Here is a 13,828-nt window from a genome sequence, read left to right on the forward strand (position 1 = left end):
CTCATGCGTCAAAAAATATTTTGACTTGTAGTTTAGGCTCGTGTGTCTAGGATAATTTTGAATTGCAGTTTAGGCTCGTGCATTGAAGAGCAGTTTGACTTTTAATTTAGGCTCATGCATCAAGAAACAACTTAACTTGAAATTTAGGCTCGTGCACCGAGGAGCATTTTGACTTGCAGTTTAGGCTCATACATCGAGGAGCATTCTGGAGAAGAATTCGTGTAATGTAACTTTCCTCCCAACCCTTTGTAATAAAATATTGTTGCACTTTAGTTTGGTATTTATTGCCCCTATTAGTTGAAGTAGATTTGCACTTGATCTTGTGTCGACTTTTGGAAGTTGGAGTTTAGAAGTCCTTTGATATTTTTTTCTTTTGCGAACGATCAATGTCCAAGTGTCACCCCTCTATATATTGGAGAATTCATTTGACATGGACTTTATTATTATTTTCTTTAGGGTCGGAATCTCAATTGGGTCAAAGCTCCCAAATTGCAGCATGATTATTTTTTCACCTATTGGTGATGCCACAGAGCACATGGGTTGTATAACTTTTGAAATTAAACTTTTTTTATGGTCCAGTTCGGTACTAACATGATTTTCATCAACTATATCACCATTATCAATGATGATCTTTCCTTTTTGGATTAACGTAATGATTTTTTCCTTTAGAATGAAACATTTTGTGGTTTGATGACTAACAATGAGGTGAAATTTGCAGTACCTAGGATCATCGAATTTGTTTGATTCTTCAGGTCACTTTGACTTAGGGAATTCAATGACTTCTTTGGCTAGAAACTCATCAAGAATCCCAAGAACATCTGAGTCGAGAAAAGGATATACCCTTGCTTGTAACTCCTTCAAGGTTGGTTGATTTTTCACGTCTCGCATTTGTTGCTTTTGGAGCTTCCTCTTTTAAATTTTGTCTTATGGAGGCCTTCATAAAACTCTCAGTTTTCATCATAGATCCCCCAATTTGGTCTTCAGATGAGTATTTGAATTTCATGACTTCTTTCCTAGGATAAAAAATAGATGATGTCATTCTATGACTTGCAATACTTAGCTCCATGTCCTAAGCGCACGTAGCTAATCCTTCAATTATTCGAGTCTTAATTCCTTGGAAGATGTACACAAGGCCCCAATGTATCCCTTGAATGCAAACCTCAATTGCAGAAGTTTTAGAAAGTTGATCCTTGCAATCGAAGCTCAATGTTCGCCAGCGATTTATGTAGTCCACTACAGGCTCATCTTTACTTTGTCTTGTGTTTTCCAACTCCATCATGCTAATTGTACGATGGGTGCTGTAGAAAAAATTTAAGAACTGACTTTCTAGTTGCTCCCACCAATCAATTGATTCAAACTCCAAGTCCGTCTTTCAATCAAAAGTGTTTCCTTTCAAAGAGAGAACAAACTACTTGACAAGAAGATCACCATGTGTGCTAGCACTGCTACAAAATGAGCGATGTGTTGTCTCGAATTTCTCTTTCCATAAAATTATTGAAACTTTGGTGGTTGATATCCAATTAGCATCAGCAAGCCCTCTATTCTCTTAAAACACGACTTTGAGTATCCTATGAAACTTTGTGATGGATCGCCATATTCTGCCTAGATGGTGTTTGCAATCATATCTTGCAGTTGTTGAACTGTTAGAGTGGCCACTGAAGAAGATCGATCAACATATTGATTGTCACTTGACTTGATGAGAGATTCGCCATCAACTTTTTCTTTTAATGTTAGATTATAATTTGACTCTCCAGGATTGTAGAGATCTAACTTGCTCATAAGTTGGGTGATTTGATGATCTTTCTCATCAACAGACTTCTTCAATACTTCAATGGTTTTCTTTATCATTGCAAACTTCTAATCCATGTCAACTGCATCAACCATAAAGGTGTTGAATTTCGTTGAAGTTGGAGAATTCGTTAAGTCTTCAGATTCTCAAAAGTTGCAGACAGTTCATCTGAAAACATAGAGGCAAAGTTTCCCCCAGGGGTTGTAGTTACAGCCAAAATTTGAGATTTTCTCCTTTTTTTCATCTCCAAAAAGGTGAAATGTTGAGATCCATTCAGAGCATAAGCATTGAGATTGCGTCGATTATGGGGCCAACAAGTTTGATCTCATTAGAGGTGAAAGTAGTAGACTTCTTACACGAAATGTCATTAATTTTTCGAAAATCCATTGCAGTAGTTGAATTTGTGATTTTTCAGTTTGCAGAAGGTAGAAATGAAGAGTTGAACTGGTCCAACTAGGCGTGCGAAAATTTGTTCGCAACAATTTTTCGATGCGTCAAAAATTAAATGCGACCAAAGATAAATAAAAGAAAAAAAAAGTAATTTTTATTGATGAATCTCGTGAGTAAAATTCTTGTTATTCACTTGACTCTTCTCTCCTAAACCTAGAAATGATTCGAGGGCCTTCAGTAGCATATTTCTCAAATCGTTGGATGGTTTGTACTCCTAGAGATGTATTTTAGTCGCCAAAAATGTCAAAAAATATTTTATTGCTTTAGAATAATCTTCGGAAAGAACTCTGTTGATTGCTCCGTGCAAGAACTTAATAGTCGATGCCAAAGCTTGTCAAAGTCCTCTTTTGAATCCCCCTCCTTTAGAATGTTATGTTACCCCTATTTATAGTAGGCCTGGTTGCTTGTGATTGGACGAAATATGTTACTTTGACACTTGACAACTTTTGACTGGTTCTTGAATTTGGATGAAATTTCCACATTATTTGTACATGTGGCATAATTCCATTGGTCTTGGATTTGAAGGGATGCCAAGTCACATTGACACATGGCATGAGTCTAGGCTCCCAAATGTAATGGACGTTGGTCTCGAATTTGATAAAATTGACTAATTAATTTGTAGGGCCCAAATTAATGAATCAATCCAAATGATCATGAATTAAACTCAAATTTTATATGAATTTAACCTGTTAAATTTTATATGTCTACACAACAATGTCTCTACTAATTAGTATTAAGTCAACTAATTAAAAAAAATAGAAAGAAAGAGATTGTATGCTTCCTTGGGTTGTTTAACTAGTAAACAAGTTAAAATTTTAATAAATTGTTGACACATTGATAGAGATACTAGCCTTGTGGAATACTTACCACATTGAAATGCAGAAGAAGGTAACAATAACAAAGATGATAATCAGCTAAATCATCGATTTGGCTATATGTATATCCATGGACTCTATGAGAAAGATCCATAAAATATGGGTATACACATCTGCAATCAACATGGCATTTCTAGAAATTGACACAACCTAAATAAATAGAAAATAATGAAAATACCCCTCCCGGGTGAAGGAGACATGTTGCTGGGAAGAGGTTTTTTAGTGAACTTTCTATTTTATAATAAGGGAATATACACCTATTTTATATGTAGAGTTTCGATCGAAGTTTGTGTGTGTCATGGCACCCCCACGAGCATTAGTAGATTCACCCAATTCTTAAATAATAATTTAATTAAATCACACACACACACACACACACATATATATATATATACTAGTTTAGGGTACATGTGTTTGACGTGTGCATCGTGTCAGCATTATTAATTTGAATATTATAAATGTTTGAAAAATCCTGATATTGTTGTAAGCCTACATAATTTTAATTTTTCTTTCCATTGGGAGTCTGAAACCACATAGAGCCTGATTGAGCTGATTTGCACCAAGTAGAGTTCATTTTATGTCACTATTTCAAAGATTTTTTCATATCCGACTCATACAATTTTAAACAGATGAAATAGTAACGAATGACTCTAAACATACATTTAATTTAAATTTAAAGAGTATATTTTTTAAAATATTTATTAAAAAATTATTATAGTTCCACTGTCTTATTACTGTTCATGAATAAAATAAGACAAAACAACAAATTAACACCTTGTTCAATGCCTTCGTCCTCTTCTAACAAAGTCTTGTTCTATACACAAATCAAATCCTTTCTAGAATTTTAGTCTCCAGGCCTTTCTTCTTCTCCTCCAACAACTTCTTTATGACTAGCATATGCCCTTCTAATATGAATAAAGAAATATGTTAATTAGTTAGAAGTCCTAATTTTTATAAAAAGAATATAATCAAAATTATAGCAAATTTTAAAAAACATCTGTGAAACTAAAAACCAACATCATAAAGCTAACCTCAAATTCATCTTTCTATATTTCTTCTTTCCAAAGCTAATTTCAACCAACTAAGTTCAGTCCTCAGGCAATATTCAAAGACCCTTTATTTGAAGGTAACAACATCTTGGTAAGTTGTTTAGTAAACACTATGACTCATGATGCTTTATTGTATCTTTGATTTTATTGATTTGTAGTTTGACACAGTTAGTTCTTAAATTTAAATAGTCATCTTTGATGCCTATAAATCTGCTTAAAAGCCAATTCCCACAAGCAAACATCATAAATCTTCTTAAATTTTTAGAGACTCAAAAATTGTAACCGACGTTCTATGGTTATTTTAAATTAGTTTACCTAAAACCTACTGATACATGTGAGTAAAATTTGTGGCAACCATGTTTCGACAGTAACATGTTTGTTTCATACATTTTTTGATAAAAAAAATTCAACTAAAAGAAAAAAAGAGAAATTATCAAAAATTGTAGAATCCGTTGTCGATTTTATACCATTCATATATAAATTTAAAAAGCAAAATACTTTGTCTTGCATCATATATTAGAGGGAATCCATTGTAAATTGTAAGTAATAAAAGATGATAATGAATGCAAGAAGACACTTGAATGACAATCAAAAAATAAGAAAAAGAAAAGCAGAAGTAAAAGAAGCAGCGTATTTTCTAGTCAAGTTTGATTAAAATATTAGTACTTAAGTAAAATTGTAGGAATACTTTTTTTTATAGATAAGATAAAATTCTAATTAATTTAAAAGTGTTAAATATTATGATTTCTTACAAAGATCAAATAAGGATTTTAATTAATTGAAAAGTCATAAACATTAGAATGTTACATAAATGACAATTATTTGAGAAAATAATAAATGAAATATGTCAATAGGTTTAAAACATAAAGGGAACTTAAAAACACTGGTCTTTAATTATTATATGTTTATTTTACAATTTATTTTTTTCTCATTCAAATATCTTACTCCCTCTATTCTTTTATAAGTGTTCTTTTTGTATTGTAATTTTATATCCGAATAAGTGTATTTTTAAGTCTTTAAGAATATTTTGATCATAATCTTCCTAATATACTTTTGAGTTTAAATTTAAATATAATAATCAATGTAAACACAAAAAGAGATAAAATTTAATTTGAGATAAATTGATAAAATTAACTTTAATTTTCTAGTTGTGAGTAGTTTATTACAAGATACGTCCAAGTCAAAGAATACTTATTTAAAAAATGAAGGGAGTAGTAGATCTTATCCTAAAGGTAACTTAAAGACATGAATATTTTATTATTTGTAATTTTGCTATTATTCTCTAATGATTGCTTTGTTTCCTACATTAATAAAATCATAAAAATTAATTGGTTATAATCCTTTAACAAAGAATAGACTTCAAATTCTAGAGTTATTTCTAGTAACACGTAGGAAACATTGAATTTCCTCCAAAAGGTTTTCCTGATCAAAACAATAATTCAATACATTGAATAAATGCCAACAGTAAATGAATATGCTTCAAAAATAGGATGTTTGTTATTCATCATATTAGATCTCAGTATGTCATAATTGGTCATGTATCATAAAGGGAAGAAATTAATAGGATACAATTGTTAAATTCAAGTTGATTAGTTAATTCCTTATTTAGACAATTATACTTTTTTCAATCCCTTAAAATTTTTCTTGGGACGATAGTTTATCTCATATATAATCTGGAACAAATGTTGAATTATTAAATCAGATGAAGAATTTTTTGACGAATAACTTGAAGGCAATTGCTCTCCAATTAATAAACACATAAAAAAGGCTAGCGGTGGTACAAAAAGGATGACATTCAATACGACCAAGAGAAAAATCAATCCAAGCACAAACTAAAAGCTACTGCTATGAGATAATATAAAGCACCATATGAAAATATCAAGAAAATAAAAGCTATATATATATTATATATAAAAGAAAACAAACTTTCATTTTATCAGCTACTTTATACGGCAACAACATACTTGTTCGTCCAATTTTTCGATTATAAATTTTCAACAAAAAGAAAAACACAAAAGATTATCAAGACAGAAGAATTTGTTATCAATTATAGATTCTATACAATGCATATATAATCTTTAAGTTATTAACAAAGAAAAGTAAAGAAAAACAAGAAAGATAATGTGAAATTTACCGCAAGAACACACAATTCATCCTCTAACTCTAGAGAAGAAGAGAATTAGCTATGGAGAAGAATCAGAAGCAGAGTACTCATTGATAGAAGATAGGGTAATAAGTCTATTAAAACCACTTTATCCACTTGTATTAGGGAGTATTTATAGACTTAGCTAATAGTTCTAGAATCATCTAGAAACTTCCTTCCTCACACTATCCTAGCTGACGATTAGTAGTAACTAACAAACTAACTAGTCGGTTAGTTAGGGGGTACTCTAATGTAGCAGTGCACAGCTGAATGAAACAGTAACAGTCAGTGTAACTAAACTATTACATTTAACTAATCTACATGTACATTTAACTAATCTCCATGTAACCAACTCTATAGCCAACTCTTCAACACACCCACTCAAGCTGCAGGGTGCAATATATTGAGCACACCAAGCTTGCCAATAAGATGGGAATGTTGCTCATGACTCAAACTTTTAGTTAGCATATCTGCTTCTTGATGTTGTGAGGGCACATATACAGTTTTGATCATGTCAGCTTTGATCTTGTCTCGAATAAAATGACAATCAATTTCGATGCTCTTAGTTCTCTCATGAAATATGGGGTTTTCTACCAGCTAAATAGCTGATTTGCTATCACTTATTACTGTGATAGGTTTATTAATAGCAACACCTAGATCATTGAATAACCCTTCCAACCAAGTAATGATAAGTTCCGCTACTGCAAAGGCCATACTTCTTTACTTAGCTCCAGCTGAGCTTCTAGAAACCGTGTGTTGTTTCTTGGACTTCCAAGATATAAGTGATCTACCAAGTTTTATCACATAACCAGTGATAGATCTTCTAGTGTTAGGGCATGCTGCCTAATTAGAATCACACCAACAAATTAAGTTTGTAATGCCCTGGGGTTGTATCCATATGCCCTGACCTACTGATCCTTTTAGATATCTCATAACTCTGTGTACTTCTTTCAAGTGAGAATATTTTGGCATCTACATAAATTAGCTTAATATCTGTACTGCATAGCTAATATTAGGTCTGGTAATTATAGCATACATGAGCTTCCCAACTAATCTTTGATAGGCAGTAACATAATTCAAAACCACATCATTTGTTACTCCAACAACTTTATCAACCTCTACTGAGGTTAGCTTAGAATTAGATTCTAGTGGAGTATTTGCTGGTTTTGCTCCAGCAAGTCCAGTCTCTGAAATTAGTTTAAGAATGTACTTTCTTTGATTTAAAATAATTCCCTGTCTAGACCTTAGAATCTCAATACCAAGAAAGTACTTAAGCTCTCCCAAGTCCTTGAGCTTAAATTGTTGGTGTAATTCCTCCTTAGCTTCTGCAATCATGGACTCGTTATCTCCAATGATGATCAAGTCATCAACATAGACTAAGATCATGACTATGCATGTGACCTTTCTTAAAATGATCAATGAATAATCATGTGCACTTAGAGTAAAACTAGCTTGCAATAGGGATAAAGTAAGCTTGATATTACATTGTCTTTGTAATGCCCCGAGTCTGTACCCCGGACACTACACGGTGCTTATAACCCCGAAGGACCATAAGCTAACCCATCACTGATATCTATTATGAGCTCTGAAATATAATACTGTAATAAATATGAAATAATAGGATGAAATGCCATAAGGTTCAAAATCTTTAAATACTGACAAAGTGTATCAACTGAAATAACAATTTGTAAAACTGAACACTGTTTGGAAACTAGTCTGAAAAGCCTTTAATCTGAAGTTGTCTGAAAGTGGAGTTGATGGGACAATCCCCCAACTAACTCCATCTTCTGAAATACTGAGTCTACTATAATAATGAAATAAAAAAATATCCTCGATAGATAAGGACTCACTACTAAATTTACTGCTGGCTGAATCTGGGTCTATCTATGTGCGGTCAGGAACCTGAGCGTCCAAACCTATGATATAAGACATCATAGCAAAAAAAAATAGTATGCGTCACCATGTGGAATGTACTGGTATGCTAGATTAGGTAAGGCTGAATGCAAGGGTTCATATGCATGAACAATAACTGACTGAATGATATAGAAAAACTAAACATAAGAGTACGTGGATAATCTGAAATACTGTAAATACTGAGCATGCAATATTATGCATATATATATACTGTAACAGAGCTTTTCTAAAGCTAAGTATTGAGTTTAGATATAGAGTAACTAATAATCTGAGATTTCTAATAACTGAGTTAATGATACTGATTAATTATATCTGAAAGTCCTAATTCTGTAGAATTGAACTGAGTTTTATTCTGAAGACTAAAACTAAAATTGTGGAAGATATTCATCTAACCGAGATACCCCAAATAAGATAAGATAACTGAGTTGGGGTTCAATCTATAACTCCAATTAAAAGGGTGTCAGTACTATGCCACAGGTAAAGACAACTGAAAAGATACCCTTATCTGGCAGGTACTCTAATGAGAATGGTGAAACCCTAACTAGCAGGTTAAAACACCTTATCAACCCTCAAATGGCAGGTTTGATGCCTCAACCTACGCTGGTTACATAGCTCTGGAATGCAAGGATTGCTTCTAAGGATCACATCCTTTACTAGCAGGTGAGCCCTCATCCTTGGGTTCACTTGGAGCTGAATCCTACTCCCAACTAAGAGACACTAAACTGAGTATATTGAACTAGACTAGACTGATACTGAGTTTACTGAGTTTTCTTGAGTACTATAACTGACTGATTTCTACTGAGTTCTGTAACTAACTTAATTCTACTATTTAGGACATGACTAATACTATTTTGTAATTGACACTAGCTCTAAGTAAACAGCTAATTTTTTGAGTATTAAATACCCTCAGGACTCGATGGCATAAAAAGTAAAGCATAACATGATCTTGCAAAGTATAACAATATACAGTTATTCATAATTCATCCATAGAGACATTTTATCAAACACTTGTGGGGCATTAGCTTGTACATATACTAGTATGTCATGATTTCATCAATTAATTTACATTGTCATTCTATCAAACACTTGGGGAGCTCCACTTAATGTACATAATCATGGATAACATACAGACATTGCAACTAGAATGCCCAAACTTATAATTTCATGGGTTTAGCATGCAATTCATATAATTTTCCATAAATGCTACTCTAATTTCATGAATCTTATAATAACCATGTACTAAAAACCCAATTAACATCATAGACATGCTTACGATCAATTTCAAATATGGGAATTCATAATTTCATAAACTTGTAGTTTTAAAAAGGGATTCTTAGGCTCTATGGGTGTAAGTTACACATTGATGAACACTTAACATACCTGTGTATCTCAATTCTTGAAGTTTTTGGAGGATTTGTTGAATTTGTTCTTGATTCCTTGAGAGTTAGAGTTTGCTAATTGAGAGAGAATGATTCACAAATAATAAGATAAGTGGCTATTTAGGGCTTTAATACCGTGTATAGGCTGACTAAAATAAGGGAAAAAGACTTACAAGTCCTTGGAAATTAAATCTCAAAATTAACTGAAAAATCCTAATTTTCACCCATGGCGCGATGCGGCATTATCACATCGTGTCTTTGGAAATTGATAATTGGGAACTGAGGGCTTGGCGCGATGCGGTGGAATCACGGTGCCCCTTTGATTATGAAATTTGGACTCATCGTGATGCGGTGGGATCGCGTTGATACACTGAAAATTGACAAATGTAAGAATAAGCTTTGGCGCGATGCACCGATATCGCTGTACCTCACTGGAAACTGACTATTTCCATTTTGACATACTCTGCGATGCGCTACTGGCCTGAATGACGGTGTTTAACGACTGAAACTTAAAATAGCCATAACTTCTTACCCGGTTATCAGATTTAGGCAAATTTTATATCATTGGAAAGCTAATTGAATTTCCTATGCAACGACAGGCACTAAACTTAAAAATACTGAGTATTTTAAAAATTTTATATTAGATAACTCATGGAATGAGAGTCAATTTAGGCAAGGAAAATATAGGGTATTAAAATATCTCCCCTTTGGGAACATTCAACCTCGAATTAGACTGATTAAACACTGATATAGTGAGATGACACACTGAATATGCATATCTGATGCATGACTACATGAGCTAAATACTGACAAACTAAATCCGTATACTGAATATACATATTTGATGCATGGAATACATGACTGAAGCTACTGATAAGGTGAATTTTCATACTAAACATGCATATCTGATGCATGAGTACATGTCTGAACTAATTCATGAATGCATGACTGAATATGCAATGGGAATGGATACTAAGTTATAATTATAGCTGAACATGGAACTAAGTTAAACTAAGAAAGATGGTTACCTTAAGCTGGATCTGAGGTTGGAGAGAAGAGATGAGGATACTTGGTCTGTATATCTGCTTCTGCTTCCCTAGTAGCTCCCTTTACGAAATGATTTCACCAAAGAACTTTGACTAAGGGAACTTCTTTGTTCCTCAGCATATGAATCTGATGATTGAGGATCTAGACTGGAACCTCTTTAAAAGACAGATCATTCTGAAAATTTACATCCTCTAAAGAGAATATAACTGCTGGTTCACCAATGCATTTCTTTAGCAAGGAGTCATGGAATACTGGATGTATTGAAGCTAGATCCAAAGGTAACTCAAGGTCATAAGCTACCTTTCCAAAATGACTGAGAATCTTGTATGGATCGACATATCGGGGACTAAGCTTTCCCTTCTTGTCGAACCTCTTTACTCATTTTATGGAAGAGATTTTCAAGAACACGAAATCACCGATTTCAAACTAGAGATCCTTTCTCCTCACATCTGCATAAGATTTTTGTCGGCTCTAGGCTACCCTAAGTCTTTCTCTGATCAACTAAATCTTCTCTAAGGCATTAAACACTAGGTCAGGCCCTACTACTGTGGCGTCACCTACCTCAAATCAATCAATTAGAGATCTACATCTCCTACCATAGAGAGCCTTAAATGGAGCCATCTGAATACTGGAATGATAGATGTTATTATATGCAAACTCGATTAAAGAAAAGTGGTCATCCCAACTACCCTTAAAATCTACAACGCATGCTCTTAGTATATCTTCTAGAGTCTGAATGGTCCTTTTTTCTTGACCATCTGTCTGAGTGTGGAAGGCTGTACTGAGATGAACTTGGGTACCAAAACCCTTTTGGAATGGTTACCAGAAATAAGAGGTAAACTGGATACCTCTATCTGAGATAATAGATACTGGAACTCTGTGTAACTTGACCAACTTTCTGATATAAAGTTTGGCATAGTCCTTGACTGAATAGGATGTATAAATTGGTAAGAATAAGATGATTTTGTTATCCTATATACGATAACCCATATATGATCATGTTAATGATGAGTACGAGGCAAACCCATCACAAAGTCCATGTTCATTTCTTCCCATTTTCATGTGGGACTACTAAACTCTTGCATGGACCTACTCAGATTCTGGTGTTCAATCTTAGCTTGTTGATATGAAGAGAATTTAGCTATAAATTTTGCAAAATCTCTCTTTATCCCACTCCACCAATAGATCTCCCACAAATCACGGTACATCTTAGTGGCCCGGATGAATGGAGCAGCGTGCACTATGCACTTATGCAAGAATTCATTACCTCAAGTCATCTACACCTGGCACACATAGCCAACCCTAGAAACGCAAAACACCATCTCCCCCATGGGAGAAAACCTCTACTTTTTGATATCTGACTGACTCTTTCAGTATAACAAAACTGGGATCTCTATCCTTTTTTTCCTTTACCTTGGAAACTAGAAAGGATTCAGAACCCATACACTTCCTTCTGCTGAATCGACTAAGTAGACACCTAGTCGGGCAAGCTAAAAAACTTCCTGAACTAACTTCTTCTTCATCCTCAACATGAGTAACAATACCCATAGACAATCTACTGAGAGCATCATCCACTACATTGGCCTTGCCCGAATGATAAAGAACACTCATGTCATAATTTTTCAATAAATCTAACCACCTTCCCTGACACAAATTTAAATCTTTCTAAGAAAAGACATACTGCAAGCTCTTGCGATCTGTGAAACATCTATATGCACTCCATACAAATATTGCCTCCACATCTTTAAGGCAAACATTACAATTGCTAACTCAAGATCATGAGTTGGATAATTTTTCTCATAGGAATTACGCTATCTGGAGGCATAGGCTATGACCTACCTCTCTGCATGAGGGTTGTGGATGCATCACAGTACACAATAAATCCATTTAAACCATCCGGTAGAGTCAAAATTAGGGCTGAGGTAAGTCGAGTCTTCAACTCTTGAAAACTCTTCTCGTAGGAATCTGACCACTAAAACTTGACTTTTTTCTAAGTCAATCTGGATGTAGGGGATACAATAGACGAAAACCATTCAACAAATTGATGGTAATAGCCAGCTAAATCTAAGAAACTCTTGATATCTGATAGAGAGAAAGGTCTAGGCTATTTTCTCACCAATTTGGTCTTTTGAGAATCAACTCTAATACCATCATCGAAAATAATATGACCAAGGAATGCTACAAATCTTATACAAGATTTGCACTTACTGAATTTGGCGAACAACTGATGAGTTCTGAGAGTCTGAAGTATGATTCTGAGGTGATCTTTATGATTATTCTCACTATGAGAATAGACAAGAAGCTCATTGATGAAGACTATAATGAACATATCCAAGTAATGCTTAAAAACGTGGTTCATTAAATCCATGAAAGTTGTTGGGTCATTAGTAAGACCAAAGGACATGACTAGAAAATCAAAGTGACCATACCGAGTTTGGAAAGCTATTTTTGGAATGTCACCCTTTCTAACTCTGAGCTGATGATAGTCTGATCTGAGGTCTATCTTAGAAAAGTAACTAAAACCCCAAAGTTGGTTAAACAAGTCATCAATTCTAGGAAGTGGGTGTTTGTTCTTAACTGTGACTTTCTTCAATTAATGATAGTCTATACACATTCTAAGATAACTGTCTTTATTACTCACAAATAGAACTGGTGCACACTCCGAAGAAATACTGGGCCTAATGAATCCTTTATTTAGGATATCCTTTAACTATTCCTTTAACTCTCTGAGTGCTGGAGCTATTTTGTATGGAGAAATAGATATGGCTTGAGTATCTGGAAGAAGGTCTATTATAAAGTCTATTTCCCTTTTGAGAGACAATCCAGGAAGATCTTCGGGAAATACATCTGAGAATTCATTTACTACTGGAACTGAATCAAGATTGGGAGTTTCTGCATTAGAGTCCTTGACTCACACAAGTTGATAGACACACCTCTTGGATATTATTTTTCTTGCTCTAAGGTATGAAATTAACTGACCCTTAAGCGTTGTAGTACTAACCCTCCATTCAAGGATTGGTTTCTTTGAAAAATGAAATGAATAATTATGCTTCTACATCAATTGAGTCATAGCATGAATGGAGCTAATCCATGCCATGAATGACATCAAAATCTGTCATCTCTAATTTTACTATGTCTGTTGAAGTGACTTTCTGAGATATCATAATTGGAAAGTTCATGTA

This window comes from Capsicum annuum, unplaced genomic scaffold (genome assembly GCF_002878395.1).
Source record: "Capsicum annuum cultivar UCD-10X-F1 unplaced genomic scaffold, UCD10Xv1.1 ctg64718, whole genome shotgun sequence".
Taxonomy (NCBI): Eukaryota; Viridiplantae; Streptophyta; class Magnoliopsida; order Solanales; family Solanaceae; genus Capsicum; species Capsicum annuum.